Raw genomic sequence first — 20790 nt, 5'->3', positions numbered from 1 at the left:
CATTCTTGACTCTTTAGCTGTAAATCATGGGATTAAAAAACCTACTTGTAACAATTTCGGGATGAGTCAGCTTTGTTTCCATCTCACATGGATTCTGCCCTGTAAGAGCCCTACCAAATTTTGCCTTTAAAGGCGACCAGCCAGCCTTTGTCTCCAGGGCCTGGGTGAGGTTTTTTGGAACGCCTGAAATTGTCCTCATGCTGGAAGGAAAGAAACTCTCCGTGTTTATCTTAGCCAAGGATTGCCCTGTGCTTTGCCAGTCTCTTACTGACCATTTAAAAGTCATCAGCTGAAATGAGGAATGCTTTTAATTACCGTTTGGAGTTGACATGTTTCTGGGCTTTGGCCAGCTGTACAGGTCGCTCTTTGCTGTTGTTCCATAGAGCAAGTAACCCCCTTTGGTGTGTGTTGACCTTCGCCTAGCGGGGGGAAGACCTGGGGATGGAGAGAAGCAGAGCAGAAGGTCAGTGCAGGCTCTGCAAGCACAAAATCCCAGGTTTGAGCCCTGCTGACATCTGCTGTTAACGTAAGAACCTGAGAAGAGCCTGCTGGATGAGGCCAGTGGCCCACCCAGTCCAGCGTCCTGTTCCCACCAGATCCCCATTGTGGAAAACCAGCAAGCAGCCCAAGAGCCCAAGAGCCCTCTTCCCTCCTGTGGTTTCCAGCAACTCGCATTCAGAAGCATCAATGCCCCCCAACTGGAGGCGGAGCAGAGCCATCGTGGCAAGGAGCCATTGGTGGCCTCTGTGAAGACTGTAAAAGCCATCCAGGTTGGTGGCCATCACTGCCTCCTGGGGGAGCCATGCCCCATAGCTTAACGGCATGAAGAAAACTTCATTTATCTCTCCTGAATCTTCCAATTTTCAGCTTCATTTGATATACATGAGTTCTAGTGTTATGCGGGGGGGGGGGGGAATTATCTGTCCACCTTCTCCATGCCAGGCAAAAATCATGTCGCCTCCCACTCACCATTTCTCTAAACTAAAAAGTCCCAAACGAAAGGAAACCTTCATGAGTTTTTCATTTAAAAAACCAAAACAGATTTCTAAATAAACCTTGATTCAAGGGTTCTTCTGTAATCCCCAGAAATCGTAGATGCAGAAGCTAGTTGAACTTTTGCATCATTGAAGGCATTTTTTCTTTTGTTTTGTTTTGCACTGGGGAGCAAAAACACTGTTCTCACCAGCCATTGTTAGACAGCATCATAAAACCTAGGATATTCCATGTATCCAACGGCTGGCAAGTTTTATTCTGTGTGTGTGCAACAGATTGAAAGTTTATATCCTGTTATGAAGGTTTCCATGGCAAAGCCAGGCAACAATCAGCAGCCAAATATGTTTTAGTTGACTGGGCAGAGAGGGACTTTTTCCCTCTCCTCTTCTTGTTCTTGAACTGATCAAGGGAGAATTAGCCCACAAACTCTTGTTGGGGTCTTGCACTACTTGGGCTCCAGCTGATGCAGAAGTATTGCTGACACTTCTGGGGGTGTCCCAGTGCCCTCCCCAAGCAGCAGCAACGCCATCCTGTTAACACCCCCCCTGCAGGGATGGCCAGCTGGTGCCTCCTGGAACCATTTAAAATTCACTTATTGATCTATAATATACATTGCAATGCAATTCAGCAATAATCTTAGAGTGCTTTTTAACAATGAAATACAGTAATAAAATAATTTGAAAGCAATGAAACATGCAAGAAAAAAACCTGACACATTATCAGCATCCCTCAGTCCTTATAGGGCTCTGGACAGGAAACAGGCAGAATGCCACAAGGCATTACCCGCCTTCCCTCAGAAAGCTGCCTTAGACATTTTGATTTATTGTCATGGTTTTATTTTCTTTCTTTTTTTAAAAGACTGTTGTGTCATTTATTATATACATTTCATGTGGGGCCACAAGTCCAGGAAGACTTCTTATTTCTGCTTCTACAACAGAACCAAATAGGCTGCCTTATTCATTGTTCCATAGACTGCTGCTTCTTCCTCTTCAGACTTTCTGTTCTACATATTGCTGAAGTGCGAAACCCATTTGGCCGTGGGGGTTTGGTCCTCTACCATCCGTCATGTTTGCTTCAGTCCCTGTGCTACAAGGCTCCATAAATATTTGTCATTCTTCCTGATAATGGCTTGCCCAATATCTTTCCAAAATGTATTAGCATAACACACCTTTTTCCTTCTCAAGACGTTCTTATGTGCACTTTGCTGGGCTAAGAAACTCCTAATTTGATCACCAGATTTGTCTGTCCTTAAAAGATCTAGCTGATTTTGCTTTCTGCACTCTGCGTCAAACCAAGACAGTATTGGAAATTTTGTATTTTACCAAACAGGGTCTGTGGTTCTCTTGCAGGGCCTGCTACAAACTAAGAGAGGCTCATGCAACAAAAATATAATATTTAGAATATATTGGACCCCATTACATTTGTTTTAAAAAGGGCTATCTAAGGTATCTAACTGTTGGAGATGCAATAAGGATAATGCTTCTCTAAAACATATGTTTTTTCTTTGTCCTATACTGAAAGATTTTTGGCAGAAGGTAACTGAAACTATCAACAGAACTGTATGGAATAAGCTTACAATTATAGAGCAGAATATCCTTTTGAATTATATACCCAGTACATGGAACCTTACAAAAGGACAATATGAATGGACTCTCCGTGCCCTTAACTAAAGCAAAAAGACGTATTGATGAATTTGAAAAATAAAAATGTGGCGGCTCCCTTTTACGATTGGATTGAAGACGTATACAAACTTGCAACATATGAACATATGGGCAATCTAGCCAGAAGATATTTGTATTTTGATGAGTTTTGCCCTCTTCCTGCCCCCTGTTCCTTCATTTTCCTCCTCTCTAAGCTCTTTGATGGCTGAAGAACAGCCTTTAATTTCCGAGTTCTAATCTGCTGGAAGGAAGTGATAGCGCTGGGTACCCTCACCTTATCTGGTGTTAGACATTGTTTGAAGAATCATAGAATCATAGAGTTGGAAGAGACCACAAGGGCCATCGAGTCCAACCCCCTGCCAAGCAGGAAACACCATCAGAGCACTCCTGACATATGGTTGTCAAGCCTCTGCTTAAAGACCTCCAAAGTAGGAGAGTCCACCACACTCCTTGGCAGCAAATTCCACTGTCGAACAGCTCTTACTGTCAGGAAGTTCTTCCTAATGTTTAGGTGGAATCTTCTTTCTTGTAGTTTGGATCCATTGCTCCGTGTCCGCTTCTCCTGAGCAGCAGAAAACAACCTTTCTCCCTCCTCTATGTGACATCCTTTTATATATTTGAACATGGCTATCATATCACCACTTAACCTCCTCTTCTCCAGGCTAAACATGCCCAGCTCCCTTAGCCGTTCCTCATAAGGCATCGTTTCCAGGCCTTTGACCATTTTGGTTGCCCTCTTCTGGACACGTTCCAGTTTGTCAGTGTCCTTCTTGAATTGTGGTGCCCAGAACTGGGCACAGTACTCCAGGTGTGGTCTGACCAGAGCAGAATACAGTGGCACTATTACTTCCCTTGATCTAGATGCTATACTCCTATTGATACAGCCCAGAATTGCATTGGCTTTTTTAGCTGCCGCGTCACACTGTTGGCTCATGTCAAGTTTGTGGTCAACCAAGACTCCTAGATCCTTTTCACATGTACTGCTCTCAAGCCAGGTGTCACCCATCTTGTATTTGTGCCTCTCATTTTTTTTTGCCCAAGTGCAATACTTTACATTTCTCCCTGTTAAAATTCATCTTGTTTGTTTTTGCCCAGTTCTCTAATCTGTCAAGGTCGTTTTGAAGTGTGATCCTGTCCTCTGGGGTGTTAGCCACCCCTCCCAGTTTGGTGTCATCTGCAAATTTGATCAGGATGCCCTTGAGTCCATCATCCAAGTCGTTGATAAAGATGTTGAATAAGACCGGGCCCAAGACAGAACCCTGTGGCACCCCACTAGTCACTCTTCTCCAGGATGAAGAGGAACCATTGATGAGCACCCTTTGGGTTCGGTCAGTCAGCCAGTTACAAATCCACTGAGTGGTAGCATAGTCAAGACCACATTTTACCAGCTTCTTTACAAGAATATCATGGGGCACCTTGTCAAATGCCTTGCTGAAATCAAGGTAGGCTACATCCACTGCGTTCCCTTCATCTACCAGGCTTGTAATTCTGTCAAAAAACGAGATCAGGTTAGTCTGACATGACTTATTTTTCAGAAATCCATGCTGACTATTGGTGAGAAAGTGAGGCACTGGGAAAGGGGGCTCATGAATAATCTGTAGGCAGTCAGGCAAGCCACACAGGTTAGCTATCTATAAATCGGATGATGTTGGGCATAGTTTTGGGAGAAGCGCTGGCTCCCTCGGCCAGTAAAGCGAGATGAGCGCCGCAACCCCAGAGTCGGTCATGACTGGACCTAATGGTCAGGGGTCCCTTTACCTTTACATGCACAAACTGATGGCCAGAGAGTCGTGCAAAAACTGAAGACTGCCTGGGGGTGTCACTTTGCCACTTCTTGAGGGCTTCCCAGTGGCAGATAGAAGTGCTTGCTTGGTAATGGATATAATGCTTGCTGTTTAGAATAAAATTTTTAAAATCTTCTCACTCATTCGTGTTTGTATTGCCTCTGAATCTCATTTTAAAAGAACCACCTTCCATTTGGCAAGACAACAACTTTCATATAAACACAGGTATTTTCGGTACAGAGATTCCGAGAGAGCAGAAAAGACTTTTTATGTATGCGATGACAGCAGCGAGAATACTACTGGCCCAGAGATGGAAAGAAGATAAAGTTCCAACCAGAGGAATGGTAGATGAAGGTGATGGACTACGCTGAAACGGCGAAATTGACCGGGAAAATCAGAGACCAGGATAAGAAGTAGTTTAGGAAGGAATGGGAAAAATTTATAGTCTATTTAAGAGAACATTATATTTTTTTTTATAATAATTTTTATTGCATTTTTTCCAAATTACAGAAAGAACAAAAGGAAAAGCAGAATAGAAGAAAAAAAGAAAAAAGAACAGAAAATCACATCCATTTCAACAGCTTGTTTCAAATTTCCATTGGACTTCCCCACATCTCCCGCATAATGCATTCTTGATAATAAAGTCATCAGCAAATTATACCCTTATTTCGTGTGTTTCTTTATATTTTCAGTTGCAATTTAAGTTTAAATCTCTTATTCTCCATTTACTCTAAAGATATAACATGATGTCATTTTTACCCATTTAAACTTTGATTCTTTCACAAATGTTATCAATTTCATAAATAATTAAATTTCGTTGCTGGGGCTAACGTTCCAAATCATACGACGTCTTATGTTTCATACAACTTATAATACTTTTGCAAATAGTCTTTAAATTTTTTCCAGTCCTCCTCCATTGCCTCTTCTCCCAAGTCTCGGATCCTTGCAGTCATCTCGGCCAGTTCCATGTAGTTCATCAATTGCGTCTGCCAATCCTCCAGTGTGGGCAAATCTTGGGTCTTCCAATGCTTGGCGATAAGAATTCTTGCTGCTGTTGTAGCATACATAAAAAAAGTTCTATCCTTCTTTAACACCTTCTGGCCGACAATGCCCAGAAGGAAGGCCTCTGGTTTCTTGGGGAAGGTGTACTTGAACACCTTTTTTAACTCGTTATAGATCATTTCCCAAAAGGCCTTCAATCTTGGACAAGTCCACCAGAGGTGAAAGAATGTCCCTTCAGCCTCCTTGCATTTCCAACATTTATTGTCAGACAAATGGTATATCTTAGCGAGCTTGACTGGGGTCATGTACCACCTGTATACCATTTTCATAATATTTTCTTTCAAGGCATTACATGCCGTAAATTTCATACCGGTGGTCCATAACCTTTCCCAGTCCTCAGACATAATGTTGTAACCAATGTCTTGAGCCCATTTTATCATGGCTGATTTAACTGTCTCATCTTGAGTATTCCATTTAAGCAGCAAGTTATACATTCTCGATAATACCTTGGTCTTTGGTTCTAACAACTCTGTCTCAAGTTTCGATTTTTCCACCTGGAATCCTATTTTTTTGTCTAGCTTAAAAACCTCATTAATTTGGGCATAATGTAGCCAATTTTGCACCTTGTCCTTTAATTTTTCAAAGCTCTGCAACCTCCAATTACCTCCAATGTTTTCTATTATTTCCCAATATTTCGGCCAGTGTGCCTCCATATTGGATGTTTTCCGAGCTTTGGCCTCTATTGGTGAAATCCACCTCGGAGTTTTACTTTCCAATAAGTCTTTGTATTTTTTCCAGACCATATATATTGCTTTTCTGACAATATGGTTTTTGAACATTCCATGTGCTTTCCCCTTGTCATACCACAAATACGCATGCCAACCTAACGAATTGTTAAAGCCTTCCAGATCTAGGACATCAGTGTTTTCCAATAAGATCCAATCTTTCATCCAGCAGAAGGCCGCAGCTTCATAATATAACCTTAAGTCCGGCAGGGCAAACCCCCCTCTCTCCTTTGCATCAGTTAGTATTTTGAACTTTATTCGGGGCTTTTTGCCCTGCCAGACAAACCTAGAAATATCCCTCTGCCACTTTCCAAAACATTCCACTCTGTCCACGACCTGCAAGGCTTGAAACAAAAACAACATTTTTGGCAAAACGTTCATTTTTATAGCTGCAATTCGGCCTAACAAGGATAATTTCAATCTTGACCAAATTTCTAGATCTTTTTTAACTTCTGACCAACATTTTTCATAGTTATCTTTAAATAGATTCAAATTCTTAGAAGACAGATTGACCCCCAGGTATTTCACTTTTTTAACAATGTTTAGTTCTGTTTCCTTCTGAAACCCCTCTGTTTCAGTAACCGTCAAGTTTTTCCCTAACACCTTAGTTTTTTGTTTGTTCAGCTTAAAACCCGCCACCCGACCAAATTTCTGAATCAATTCCAAAACTCTTTTTGTACTAGGTTCTGGCTCCTGTAATGTTAAAACCAAGTCATCTGCAAATGCTTTCAGTTTATATTGTTTCGCTCCGACCCGTATTCCTTGTACCTGCCGATCCTCCCTTATCATATTCAGCAAAACCTCCAGGACTGAAATAAACAACAGAGGGGATAGGGGGCACCCCTGGCGTGTTCCTTTTTCAATATGAAGTTCTTCTGTCACCACATTGTTCACTATCAACTTAGCTTTTTGTTCTGAATAGATTGCCTCTATTCCATTCTCAAACCCCCTTCCCACTCCCATCCCTTCCAGGTTTTTCTTCATAAATTTCCAAGAAATGTTGTCAAAGGCCTTCTCCGCATCAATAAAAATTAACACTGCTTTGGTGTTAATATTTGTTTGTAAAAGTTCCAGAATGTCGATAATATTCCTGGTATTATCAAACAAATGTCTACCTGGGAGAAAGCCTGCTTGGTCCTTATGGATTACTTCATTTAGTACTTTTTTAAATCTGTTAGCCAAAACATCCGCAAATATTTTGTAATCCACGTTTAGGAGTGAGATGGGGCGGTAGTTCTTAAGTTGAGTCTTTTCAGTTTCCACTTTAGGTATCAGTGTGATGAATGCTTCTTTCCACGTATCTGGTGCCCTCCCTCCCCCCATAATCTGGTTGCAAACCTCCATTAATGGTTGTATCAAGTAGTCTTTTAGCATCCTGTAGTACTTGGAGGTGAGTCCATCAGGGCCTGGAGATTTGCCTAGTTGCATATTCTGAATGGCATCCTCGATTTCCTGTTGTGTTATTTTACAATTCAAGATTGATCTCTTCTCTTGAGATAATTTTGGTAGGCCGTTGTCTTTCAAGAATTGTTCTATCTCAGTTGCTTCCTCGGATTCTTGTGTGTACAGTTTTTTAAAATATTTCTGGAAACACTTTCTAATTTCTCCCGGTTTCTGAATGTTTTTCCCTTCAACTTCTAAGTTGGTGACATAATTTAATTTTTGTCTCTTTTTCAACTGCCAAGCAAGCAGTTTCCCACATTTGTTCGCAGATTCAAAAGATCTTTGTTTCATTTGTTTGATTTTCCATTCCACTTCTTGGTTAATCAATTTCGCATATTGTGACTGGTGAAATTTGATTTCTCTTAAAGTCTCTTTTGATTTTGGATTCACTCTTAATTTTTTCTCTCCATCTCTTATCTTCTCCAATATCTTATCTTTTTTACTATTCCAAAGTTTTTCTTGATTGTATTCTGTTGTATCAGAAACCCTCTCATAACAGCTTTGCTTGCGTCCCAGATTATTCTTTTTTCCACCGAGGTATTCAAGTTAATTTCAAAATAATCCTTTAAAGTTTTCTGGGCCTTCTTTACAATCTCTTGATCTCTTAACAGGTTGTCATTCATTTTCCATCTGAAGGAGTCGGCAGTAGTAAATCTCATTTCCATTTTCAAAGCGTTATGGTCGGAGCAAGTCTTTGGGCAGATTTCTATTTTTGTAGTCTTAGGTGCCAGCCCTCTAGTTGCCCAGATTTGGTCGATTCTTGTCCATGACAGGTGGGCCTCAGAAAAGAAAGTTCCTTCTTTACCTAGGGGGTTTCTCGTCCTCCATAAATCAATTAGGTCCATATTGTCAGTTAGTTCAAAGAAAGTTTTTGGTAGTCTTCCATCTTTAGTCAGATTCTGATTCTGTGACTTATCCATAAAAGTAGAGACGACCCCATTCATATCTCCCATCATAATGATGTTGGAATAGTCCAGATAGTCCAGTAGTGTCTCATGCAGCTTCTTATAAAATTCTGATTTCCCCTCATTTGGTGCATAGATTCCTAATATCAAAACTTTCTCTCCTTGAGTCGAAATTTCAATAGCCAGGATTCTTCCTTGTTCATCTTTAAACAAAAATTTTGGTGATAGATTCTCCTTGGCGTAGATCACCACGCCTCTCTTCTTGACTCTATCTGATGAGATAAATTCTTGGCCTAATCTTTTATTTATTAACACCTTCCTGTGTGACCTGGTCACATGAGTTTCTTGCAAGCAAATTATGTCCAAATTCTCTTTCTTTAGAATATGGAAGATCCTTTTGCGTTTTTCTGGGGAATTCGCGCCATTAATGTTCCAACTATACAGCTGCAGAGACATCCTGTATCAATCTGTTGTTACTCTTGTTGGGCGTCTTCTTTTTTGTCCAAATCCGAGGGTGGTAACTCTTTTCCAGACTCTGGTGGTGGCCAAATAGCTGCCACTCCTTTCTGCAAGTCTTCTCCGTGGTCGTGTAGGAACTTCTGGCTGTCCTCTTTCGTTTTGATTTTTGTCTTCTTTCCTTTGTATTTGAATGAGAGGCCTTGTGGGAACTCCCACCTGTAAGGTATTCCGTTACCTCTCAAAAGTCCAGCTAGGTCAGTGTAGTTAGATCTGAGATCCAGTAATTGTTTAGGAATATCCTTGTAGATTTGTGCTCTTCTGTCCTGGATCTCAAGTGCTTTATTAAAATGTAGGTCGAGTAGCTTGTCTCTCTCCTGCTTAGTCCTTAAGATAATCAAACAGTCTCTAGGTCTGTCCTTCCCAGCAGCCCTTCCCAATCTGAATGCAGTTGTTATTTTAAAGTCTGTATCTTCGTTTATACCCCAGAATTTAGAAAATTCTGCTGTTAAGAAGCCAATCAAGTCCTCTTTCTCAATCTCTGGGATAGAGCGTAATCTCAAATTATTTTCCCTGTTTCGCAGTTCCACCAAAGACAGATAGGCCTGCTGGTCAGTAATATGTTTATGGAGCGGCCTTACCTCTCCTTTCAATTCCTCCACTTCTTTAGTTGCTGCTTCTGCTTTTTCATTCGCAGCCTCGGCCAATTTCCGATTTTCAGATACAACGTCCTTTAGATTTCCAATATCTTGTGAATGCTTAGCCACCTGTTCAGAGAGTTTGTTAATTGAGGATGTGGCTAAGTCAATTTTTGCAGTTTGGTCATCCACTTTTTTGTTCAGAATTGCAAATTGTTGTAACATTTCCTCTAGGAGAATGTTAGATCCCCCAGCTGCCATATCTTCACTTGTTAATTGTTCAGGTTCTTCAGCTGGGGTTGTTGGTGATGGTACAGCCTGTAGAACCGCAGGGACTGAAGATCTGCGAGCCTGGGAAACCAAAGTTGTTTGTACCAATTTGCCTTTCCCTGCTTTCGACGCAGCTCTTGTTTTTGGTTTACCACTCATTCCACACTCATTCCACACCTGTCTTTGGATTCAAGGTCAAGCTGTCAAAAGTTCCATGGGAAAGACAGGCCTCAGAGTGAGTAACCAGACCACAGAGAGACAAAACAAAGTCAGTTCTCAGGAAATTGTAGATCCCAAACTCCACTAGAGGGAGTATTGTTCAGTTCATGAAAGAAGAAACAAAGTTTCAGTCGCCATTAAAGTTCCTACAGTTAAATAAATTAACCAATGTCTTTAGAGAAGACCTTTTCCCTCTGGCAGAGCCCTCTCGATTTTGCCACAATAGTTTCTTAAAAGGTGCAAAATACAGTTGCTTAATTGTATCCACCGGTAATGCCTCTAAGTATCTGTTTCAGCTTTGTAAGTGTATCCGCAAAACAACCTTTTGCCCACTGCAAGTCCGGGACTAGGGGTTTTCAAGTCTTTAAAGTTTTTAAAAGTCTAGCGGAGGAGAAAAACCCCAAACAGAGTAAACACAATAGCAGGAAAATAAAGATAACTTGCCTTTCCCTTCAGTTTCCAACTTTTCCAGACGTATGCTGTCTCTCATTTAAAAACCCTTTTGTACTGCTTCCAGCTTGTCAGTTCCTTTGCCTTTGATCACTAAGCACCACCGGGAGACGGACTTCCCTTTTCTCGTCTCCCGCTTTCAGCCGAATTCACAAATTTGTAATCCAATCTCAGATAAATCTTACTCACGAGTAGTTAATTTGTAATCCAATGTAAAGGAAGAAAGGTCGGCGCTCATCCGTAACAGCCGCGCGGCTTCACTCCCGCAGAAAGAGCGATGAATCCACAGCACCGCTTCCCCTCCGCGCTTCCGGAGCCCCTTACGGGGTCCCTTCTTCGTTTTGGGGGTCGCTCTGGGTGCCCGCCGGATCCCACGGCCACGAGCTCACTCTGCTCGTGGTTTAACTTAATGGGTCGTCGCTTTGCCGTAGCGAACGACCCTTTTCTGCGGAGCCCCTCTTCGTTGCGCAAAGAGGACCGCCATTACTCGTTTCGCGCCGCCTCCGGAAGATCCTTGTAATACTTGTAAAAGACAAAATATAATGGAAAAAGTTAATAATAGATACTGTACTGGCCTGAATATAATCCTCACTTTCCCCAAAAATTCCGACTGTGAAAAGTTAAAGTGCATCTTAAATTCACAACCTTACAAAGATTGGCTTTTACAATAGCGCTGCTAAAACAGACCTATGGTAAAACAGAACGGGTGTGAGTGCCTGCAGAATTTTAAGGGTATTTTAAGGGCTTATATTCAGGTACTGTCTTTTCTCCCCCCCCCCCCTGAATTTTAAAGGTGCGGCTTATATTTGAGTGTGGCTTATATTTGGGCCAATACAGTATAACAAATTGGGGGGGGGGGGATAAGCTGAGAGAAAAGGTATTGACAATGAAACCAGAGAAGTGTGTGGGGGGGGGGGAGTCAAGGGATTCTGAGAATCCTAAATGTGAAGGTGAATGATGTTTAAATTGAAATTTGTCATGTAAAACAATAAAAATATTTTATTAAAAAAAGAAGATGCTGAGGACCTTGACCAAGGAACTGGTTGAGCTGGGTTAGCAAGATTCCTTGTTTATTGGTTCTAGTCTCATATTCACAGGACCATAGGTTTGGAAGAGAACCATGGGTGTCATCCAGACTGACTCCACCGCCAACGCCATAGCAATACTCTGGTTTAGGGTTTGGAGTCATCTCCAAACTGCTTTAGCTAAGCAAGTGAAGGCTTTAGGAAGGTGCGAAAGAAGAGACTCGCCCCTCCTTAACCCCCCCCCAAGCACCTCCAAATATTGCGGTGAGGCATTTTTCATTCCAAGCTGACTAAAGTGCTGAGCAGGAGCTGGGGAGGCACTGAGGCGTATTGCTGCAAGACCCTGCTTGTCATCGCCATCACATCCCATGAAGAGGGGAAGGGGGGTCTTCTGCTTGCTGGGCCCAGCCCAGATGCAGACCTGGGGGCCAGAGAACCAGCCTGGCTTCCCCAAACAGCAGCAGCCAGACCCCCTGCCAAGACTCTTGTGTTTCTGCTCTGTCCCTGCAAGGGAGTCTTGGAAGCCTCATACCTAGCAAGCCATAAAAGGCAAGGAGTGGAGGGAGGCCTTGGGGGGGGGGTCTGGACAGCAGCCATTGCACACAGCCCTGCCCCCTTGTGGGCTGAAGGTGTCGAGCACCGAACCAGCTGATCTTTGGAGCTTTAACAACAACAACACTCTCCTTTGGGGGAGATTTAAAGGACTTTATTATCAGCAGAGCCTTGCTCCAAAGGGATGACACTGCAGGAAAGGCTTTGCAAATGCTCAGCATTTTTCCTCGTAAGTGTGGCATCCATGAGGAATCTTATTTCCAAGGCTGCTGCCAGGCTCTTTGATTATCTCCTGTACACTTTTGATGGCACAGCCATTTGCTTAGCAGTAACACATCTCTGCAACACAGTTCCAGGCTCAATCTCCCTCCTTGCCTGAAAAATGCCTTCTCCCCCCTCCTTCTGATCACTGAAAGCCAGAGCAAGGTCCAGTCTTACACTGCCTGCATGACACACCATCTACGGAAGGAGTGTCTGCGTAAAAGGGGATTGGGACAAGGGAGGTCATCTTTAAAAATCAAACGAACCAGAACTACCTAGCCGGAAGGGCACCCATGTGTGGTCTCCTCTGCTTTTCAGTCTTTCCAAAAAGCCACGGGCAGAGGGCCAGTTTCAGATGTGTAGAGATCTAAACATCTTACCATAAATGACTGCAAAGGGAGGGCTGTGAATCATCATCGTGAGGTTGGTCCCAAAAGACAAATCACTGGGAATCGCTGGAAAAGCTTCTTGCAACCTGCTCTTGGGAAGGAGAAAGGCATTTGCTAGAATGTAATGCAGCCTTTCAAGAAAGAAGTTTGCAGCTTGGAATCCACTGGACTTTTGGATGTGTCTTTTGCTCAGGTGGGGGGAAAATCCATGTTGTGCATTTTCTTTTAGTATATTTGTGTGTCCCGTTTTGGTAGAGAAACGCATGCTGTGACTCTCCAAGGGGTGACCCGCCCTGGATGTTGTTAATGTTGATAATAGAGCTTCTGATGATCCACAGAGAGAGGTTTCCAAGCTACTGGTGGGCTTGTGGGTGCATCATCTGTCCCCCTCCCCCCCACCAAAAATACAAGGGGAAGCTGATGCGGAGGATTCTGAACTGAATGACATTTGGGGTCTTGTCAGCACAGGCATTGCCCCAGGCAATCCAGGTGGTGTGCTGCTTGCCATGGAAGCCCCGGCGTGGCAGCACTCGGGGTATTCACTCGACAGCAAGAGCATCACACAAAGGAAAGAGGCTCCCCACACCAGGAAAACGTCAAAGGTGAAATGTGATGGCTTTGCTTTGGCAGCGGATGAGCAAATGGTGTGTGAGGGGACCAGGTCCAGGGATGGAGTCTGTGGAGTTCATGTCTCCACAAGACACCTGCAGATGAAGAGAGCCGCAGGTGAGGCAGCTTCCACGGGGCAGCTGGCAGGGGAGCCCCTCCTCTCTGCGCCACACATGGCCTTGCAGGCGCACGGGAAGGGCCTGGAAAGTCCAGCCTCTATGCAGGTGCTCCAAAGGCAGCGCTCAGAAGACGCAGAAGGCAGGAAGACCACGGCTCTCTGGTATAGGCTAGAGGAAAGCAAGCACAGCATCATGACCCAAGAGGGCAAAACCCACCCATTTGACTTTCCAGAATCTGAAAGGAAAAGGGAAATGACAGCGTGCAGTTGGCCACTGGCTCAAATAAATAACTTTGGCAGTCAAGAAAGTTTAGGAAGGGAGGCTGTAAGGGCAGATATGACTAGCACTTTCCAGGGGGTATTGAGGAGGCAGCTGACACGCTCAGATTCAGAGAGCAGCGCTGAGAACCGGCAAGTGAATAAGCTGATGCTGAACTCCCCTGGCGAGGAAACCAAGGCTGGCTTCCTGAGTTCCCTGGATTCTCCAGAGGAGCCAAGAAATGGAGAGATGGGAGGCCCTCCGCTACAAAACCATGGGGGAACCGGAGGCCCACTGATTGCTCTTCCCAATGGGCAAAGTGGAGACCACATGCAGATGGCGAGCTGCGCCTCTTGGCCTGAGAGAGCAGCAATCGGCTGCAGTCATGTTACCCTGACTGGTGTAGAAGAGGCAGCAAGGGAGGTTCGTGGGAGCGACAAGGGAGCCAAGGGCCTTGAGATAAAGTTGCTGGCAGCTTCAAACCTTGCTTTGGTTTCGGGGGAGGCTGAAAGACATCCCAGGGAGAGGAGCCAGCCCCGCAAGAGTGGGGAAGACCTTGGGGCCTGCAATGAACTGGGCTTTGAGTCAAACAGCCAAGCAGGTGGCTTGCCAAGCCCTGGGGAAGAGGCAGAAGCAGCAGAGAACCTCAAGCCCACGGCAACCACGGCAGTCATGGTGGTGACCCTGCAAAACCCCTCTCACAGGACCTGCGAAAGTGGCAGAAGCAAAACCACTGGAGGAAAGCCCCCAGAAAATGGGGAATGTTGTCGGCTGCAGGAACAAAGGAAGACTAAACAAGAAGATGAAAAAGCCCTCAGAGTGGCAGACATGAAGAAGACGTTTGAGAAGCGGAAGCCGGCAGGGGAGAAGGCTGCCCCACCTGCTCGGAAAGGTGAGACAGGGGTACTGTGACTGGGGCAGGATTGCCTATGTTTGCAGTGGCTAAGGAGGAGCATTTTAAAAAACTCTTGACCGCCATCTTGGTCTCAGAGCACAAGAACACGAAACAGGTAAGAGAGCATCTTGTATTCAGATCGGCAGGTGTTCAAAGATTGCTGAAGTGGCACAGAGTTCTGCTTCAGAATGGATGTCCAGCAGCAGGAAGGAATAAATTAGTGTGTTGGGTCGGGAGAGAGAGAGGTTGTTTGTGTGCTTTGCCTGTGAAGTTGACCAGGAAAGAAAGCTGGGATCACTGATGTGAGTTAAATCACTGATGTGAGTTAAATATCAAGGAAGGGAGAAAATAAATCAAATAAACCTGCAATACCAGAGTACTGCTTAAACCTGCAAAGGACTGGGAATTTCAGGACATTAACGCAGCAGCAAGAAGATGATCAGAATTCCCCTTCGGTCTTGAAATATGGGTCCCCCCAACAAAATTTAAAATTCGGCTTTGTAATTTGGAATTTATGTGATATGATTTAATTTGATGTGATTGGCCAGTTAATAAAAATTATTTTTTAAAAAAAGGACTGGGAATTTCACAGGGCTGTGAAATTTTAGCACCTGGACTCGATGGCCTTTTGCCCTCCCCCATATTAGATCGGAGTATGTATTTCTTGGCTAACTGCAAGGGGGGGGGGTTTCTTGCTCACTCTGCTGAACTGAGCCCAAGACTTTAGTCGTAAAACTCTGGCCTGATGACACCAGCCCTGCAGGCGGACAAAACCTCTGGCCCACTTTTCTACTATGTCTGGTGGACTCAGCAAGTGAGGCATTTTTATTTGTTTCAGCTGAGCAGCTGACTGCAAAGCTGCCTCACGTCCTTTTAGTCCCATGGCGTGACTCTTGAGTGCAGCTTCCATATAAGCATGTTGTGGGATGGACGCTCCTCCTCAGGCCAGCACATTTTTGCAGCATCCATGTAACTTAGCAGAGCTCAGTGGCAGAGCACCTGCTTTCCTGCAGAAGGTCCCTGGCTCCCCCCCCCCCATGGCACCTCCGGGGAGGGTGGGAGAGATCCCTGTTCCCCAAGAGCCCCTGCCAGTCAGTGCAGACAGTTCTGAGCTCAATGGACCAGTGTCCGGACTCAGCAGAAGGCAGCTTTCTGTATTTCTATAAAATGCCAGCCCATGTCCCTGCCTTCTGCATTTACCCTTTCCACAGAAAATCTGTTTAAAAATCTGACAGCCTGTTTGCAATACTAAGCCCCTGTGAAGGGATGGACTGCCTGCTTTCAACTAGAATTTCCCCAATGTGGTATTTATTTAGCATCACACAGTTTGTAGCTGGGATGCTACAGATGTTCTATTATTCTGAGCATTTGATACTTGGGTTCTCATATGCAGAACTGGGTCCCCCCCCCCCTTTCAGTTGCCTTGGTGATGAGAGAAGACTGCACATAGCGGTCTTGGGCAAAATTAGCAAAGGAATTTGCTGCCGTGCAGAGACATACCTAGGCTCCCTTGTGCCCCTGGAAAGGAGCTGTCTTAGAGCCCCTCCCTCTCTGCTGAGGCACCCAGAGCAGCAGGGCAGCCCCCCAGGGAGTGCGCAGGTGGGTGGGCGGGCCCTAGACACTCCAAGCTAGGGGGCGGATGCACGGTTTTTGTGCCCTCCTGGGCCTGCGCCCCTGGCAGGGGGCAACATAGCCAACCCCCTAGGTATGCCCCTGCTGCCAGGAGAAACTGGTCTGACCCTGCTGGGCTCAGGTCAGAGGAATGGCCTTAAGGGAACCTCCTCCCAGTGTCAGGATGTGCCTGCACCCGTGTAACTGCTGACAACCAATGTCCTGTGCCCACACCTTAAATCAGCCTTCCCCAATTTTGTGCCCTCCAGAGGCTTTGGACTACAGCTCTGTCAGCCCTGCCCATTGGCCACACTGGCTGGGGCAGATGGGAGCTGGGAATGCTAGGGCTCTTCTTCAGGTCTAATGACCCACAGCCCCTGTCTACACGGACCAGCAGCTCCTCTGCAGTTTGAGACAGGAGTCTTTCCCTGGGTGTAGCCAGGATTTTTGTTAGTGGGGGCAGGCCTTTTGTTGGGGGGAGGAGAACCTCAGTTGGCTATGTATTTATTCTTATTTTTATTGATAGGGATAGCTCCCCCCCCCCACTATGCCCATGAGTCTTTCCCCAAATCTACCAGACAACACCAGAGATTGAGGCCGGGACTTTCAACCCCTGCCACTGAGCTGTAGCCATTGACCTGGCTGCAGGCTCTCCTCCGTGTTGGCGGTGGGGTGAGCTGGGGTGCCTGGGAGGGGGCAGAGTCCTCTTTCATCCTTTGTAATCCTCTGTTGCTGTCCTCTTGCAATGACAGGCATTTCATTGGTACATAAATGGCTAATATTCATGAGTCACATGTGATTTTCCTACACCACCACCTCTTTTTAGAAGCTAGATATCAGCCCTGATAGTACTCCAGTTCTATAGCTCCCCTTAATGGTCAAAAGCTGAATGCAACAGCAAGTCACACTACTGTAAATATGATTCTTGCTATCGATTTTCCTAACCCAATCTCCATAGACATAGGAGAGGAAGGTACTGAAGGCCAGGGTCAGTGTCCACCTGAAAGAGACAACGAAAATGCCGATTTTGGGGGGCATTTTGCTTATTTTAAATCTAATTTCGAAACGTTCTATAGGCACTACTGCAGTCCAAGACCTCGTAAGCGGCTCCCACCATTAACACAATTAAAGATAGTTGCCATGCAGATGACAGGCCCCCAAATGGAAGTGCTGCGGGGTTCTTCACAACCCCAAACCAGAGAGCTTTGAACAAGGGCGGAAGAGGTTTTCGCTTTGCAATCAGATCAGCGGCAGCATACAGGGTGCCCATGAACTGCTGGTCTCCTTGAACCCCTGCACGGGGTCCTCCTCCTCTCGCGGCTCAGAAGGAGGCAAGCCCTGCCCCGCCAGCCTCTTGGGGCCTGGGGCCCGGCTGCAGAAAGGGCAAGCCCCGGGATGGAGCAGCTCTCCGGCCAAAGGCAGCTCAGGAAGAAGACTCGGGGATTTGGGAGTGGCAATGTACACGAGGCCAGCCCCTTTACCAAATGTTTTTTTTAAATAATAATCTCAGAGTCTCTTTTAATTTTACCCCAACCCATCTTTCCAAAAGCACTGCTCTTTCCTGAATAACTACACAGACTGTGCAGGACTAGAGCGCTAAAGGTCTTTACAAAAAAAACAACCCCACAATATTTGAAATAGATTAAAACGTATCTACTGCTTAGAAATATTCATTTATGAACCATATTCCTAAGCCAGCCCTTCGCTCCAAGGTCTCAGGGAAGAAAGAGATCTAGGCCACGTCCGGGGACCATACACGAGTCTGACTCGGACACGTGAGAATGGGGAGTTGCGTGTGCGAGCGCGGGGGGGGGAGCGAGCGGGGAGGCGGGGCCTCGGACAAGGGAGGCGCGTGCCCGCGCCCGGCGCTGGCTCCCCCCCCCCCCCGCCGCGCCTCTCCTCGCTTCCTCTCGCGCCGCGCCAGCCCCGCCCTTCTCCCTCCCAGCGAGAGACGCTGGTTGGACGCCTTCCGTCCCGCGCTGGGCGGCGATTGGCTGCCTCGCCTCTCCCCTCCGCGAGGGCGGGACATGAGGTTGGCTGAGGCGACGCGAGAGGGCGGGGCGGCGCAGGGCGCGGCGGGGCGTGGTCGGGGGCGGGGCGTGGGCCGGTCCTGCCCCCTGGCGGCCGGTCTTCGCGCGTGTCCGTCAGTCAGTCGGAGTCGGGCGAGGAGGAAGGAGGCGCGCGGGCGGCGGCGGCGGCGGCGGCGGGCGAGGTAAGGGGAGGCGGACGCGTGTCCGTGTGCAGGCGCGCTCGCGTGTCCCTCGGGGGTGGGGCGGGGGGGGTGCCCAGCGACGCGCGTCGCGCCCCTTCCGAGAGGTCCGGGGGGGGGGGACCCAGGCCGGAAGGACGGCTGGCTCCCCTTCCCCCCCCGCCCCGGCCCCTCCCGCCCCACAGGTTGCCCTCCTGCCTCCCAAGGAAACGTGCCTGGCTCTCTCTCTTCCTGCAGATTCAAGTGCCTGTCGGGATTCAACAAAACAATGCATTTATGTTTGCGCTTAAGGAACAAGAACAGATGATTGGTGTGGCATATGGGGGTCTCATGGGGGGAGGCTAAAAAAAAAAAGACATTTGCATCTTCCTCATTGAAAGAAATGCTGCGTGTCTGATACACAAAATATACATTTATAAATCTGTAGCTGCAGGTGAGAGCATGCCAGGTTTGAAATTGGAGAAGGGAAGTGGAGGTTCGTAATTGTCAGGTGGTCCGAGTGGTCATGTTCCAATAATTTCCATCTTTTGACTCAAAAGTGGGGGCGGGGGGGGGAGAAAGGGCTCTTGAAGCAGCTTATGTAAGCCGCAGTGAGATGCCATTTCAAAGAGCTGGGGAGGGAAAGAGCCTGGGCTGCCTTGAGGGTGTCGGGTTTGGTGGGTTGTGGGGGCTGCAGATGTGGGGTTAGGATGAGAGGCCTGGGGGTTGGGTGAGCGTGGATGGGCGAGAAGGGAAGGCATGTGGGGGGACTGGGGAGGGACAGCTGCAAGGGATGAACTGAGGAGGACATAAAGGTTTCTTCATGTGAGAGACAACTCAAGGTGCCAAGTCCAGGCAGCCCAGGAAGCCGATAAACGGTGGTGGGAAGCTTCCCAGTTTGGGGAGGGAGGTGTATCATTCAGGTGCAGGCGATAGTGTTTCTGTGTTTGGGGGGGGCGGGTTGTCAGCAGGGTGTAGTTGAGACTTGGGTGCTGGTGACGGAGGAGGGACCTGGGTGTGTTGCTTCATGGCAGCAGTTAATTGAGGAGGGAGGAGAGGGCTAGGTCATGGGGAGAGCCAGTTGCTGGTTCGGGCAGGGTGCTCCCCAAGCTGCAGGCAGGTGTTTGGTGCTCTGTTGCAAACTGTGGAGAGGTCAGGGGAACAAGAAGGATGTCCATTTATGGGGGGCTGCAGGTGTTTGGGGTGGGGTATGTCTCCCTGTGATGGTTGGGGGAGAGCAGCGCAGCAGCAGTGGTTAAAAAGGAATTCTCAAGGAAATCTGCTTTTTTGTCTGGGGAAATTGTGCGTGTGCAATTTTTACAGCTGAATACTGGGAAATCACGGGTTAAATGAAGTGTAAAGAGAAATTTTAGGAACTCTGAAGAGGGTTTCATAATGGCTGTCTTCTGTAGATAGGATTCCTTCTAAAGGAGGAAGCTGTCACATAGTGCTCGGCAATCCTGAAGAGAGGCTTGCAGTCGGATAAAAGTCTCCTTCAAATACCTCACGGAAGAATACAGCAGTATATTCTGTATGTGGGGGAAGTGTTTTTAGAAGATAGCAATAAATGCCTTCAGTTGGCATGGGATACCTCAGTTGCAGGGCTGGACTAGGCAGCTGAGTCTGCTGCTCAAAGAATGGGCATCTTTTGCGCAGAAGAAGTCTGTCGAGGTGCAAACTGTAATTCTTCCTCAGTATTGCACATTTTATGACTAAGAATAATGTGAGCACTTCTGTGTGGGATGGAATACAGTTCTTTTGTTCTTTAGATTGTTGACTATTTTTGAGGAGGGGAAAATATTAGTCAGTTGCATACAATGTGTGTGGCATGCAGTGGAACATGATGTCTAAGAAGAAGGGGGAAGGGCAGATGACTGTGCCTGCCATGTATGCTGGGGCTGTAAGTCCAGTGGAGTCCAGCAGGTCATAATTCATAGAACCAGAGAATTGCAGAGTTGGAAGGGACACCAAGGAACCTCAACTAGATCATACATGACAGGTGGCCATCTACCTCTGCTTGTAAACCTCCAAGGAAGGAAAGTCCACCACCTCTCGTGGGAGTCTTTTCCACTACTGAACAGCTCTTACTGTCCTAAAGTTCTTTCTGATGTTTAGTCAAAATAGCCTTTCATGTAACTTGAATCAATTGGTTTGGGTCCTACCCTCTGGAGCAGGAGAAAACAAGCTTGCTGCATATGGCAGCCCTTTCAGTATTTGAAGATGTCTATCATATCTGTTCTCAGTCTCTTCTTCTTCAGGCTAAACATTCCCAACTCC

General features: G+C 46.4%; 1 protein-coding gene across 1 annotated transcript in view; it reads left to right on the top strand.

Moving 5' to 3' along the window:
* Positions 1-13004: 13004 nt before the first annotated feature.
* Positions 13005-20790, top strand: part of CORO1C (coronin 1C) — an 84257-nt gene continuing 76471 nt past the window's right edge. The window contains exon 1 of the mRNA XM_082196116.1: positions 13005-13026. The gene's annotated coding sequence lies outside the window, so the exon portion shown is untranslated. The remainder of the gene's footprint in view (positions 13027-20790) is intronic.

The sequence above is a fragment of the Podarcis vaucheri genome (genome assembly GCF_965113315.1).
Source record: "Podarcis vaucheri genome assembly, chromosome: 13".
Lineage (NCBI taxonomy): Eukaryota > Metazoa > Chordata > Lepidosauria > Squamata > Lacertidae > Podarcis > Podarcis vaucheri.
This window is presented reverse-complemented; position numbering and strand designations above follow the sequence as displayed.